Raw genomic sequence first — 325 nt, forward strand, 5'->3', positions numbered from 1 at the left:
GGCAGGTCCCTCGGTGCTGAGCTAGAGCTGCAGACCCTGCCCAGGAGAGCCTGGAGAACTCTCACCAGCTCAGAGTGCAGCACAGCCTTCCCCGTCCAGCACCTACACAGCTTCCCCAGGACCTCAAGGTCTGGGGCACGGCCAAGAGCCCCAGCCCTGGCAGGGACACAAAGCTGCCCAAGCTCTGCAGGCGGGACAGGGATCGGGACATCTCCCTGAGCAGGCCCAGCCCCACACGGGACCAAGTCACAAGGGAATCGAGCCTGGGGAAGGCTCATGGGACAGGGGCACAGTCTGCTGCGGACCAGCAGCTCCCGGGTGGGAA

At 65.5% G+C, this 325-nt stretch overlaps 1 protein-coding gene across 1 annotated transcript in view; it reads right to left on the reverse strand.

The window, feature by feature from the left end:
* Positions 1 to 325, reverse strand: part of LOC118452955 (E3 ubiquitin-protein ligase RNF19B-like) — a 4,660-nt gene that overhangs the window by 3,510 nt on the left and 825 nt on the right. The gene's annotated exons all lie outside the window — the stretch shown is intronic.

The sequence above is a fragment of the Egretta garzetta genome, unplaced genomic scaffold, assembly GCF_000687185.1.
Source record: "Egretta garzetta isolate BGI_Z169 unplaced genomic scaffold, ASM68718v1 scaffold898, whole genome shotgun sequence".
NCBI classification, from domain to species: Eukaryota; Metazoa; Chordata; class Aves; order Pelecaniformes; family Ardeidae; genus Egretta; species Egretta garzetta.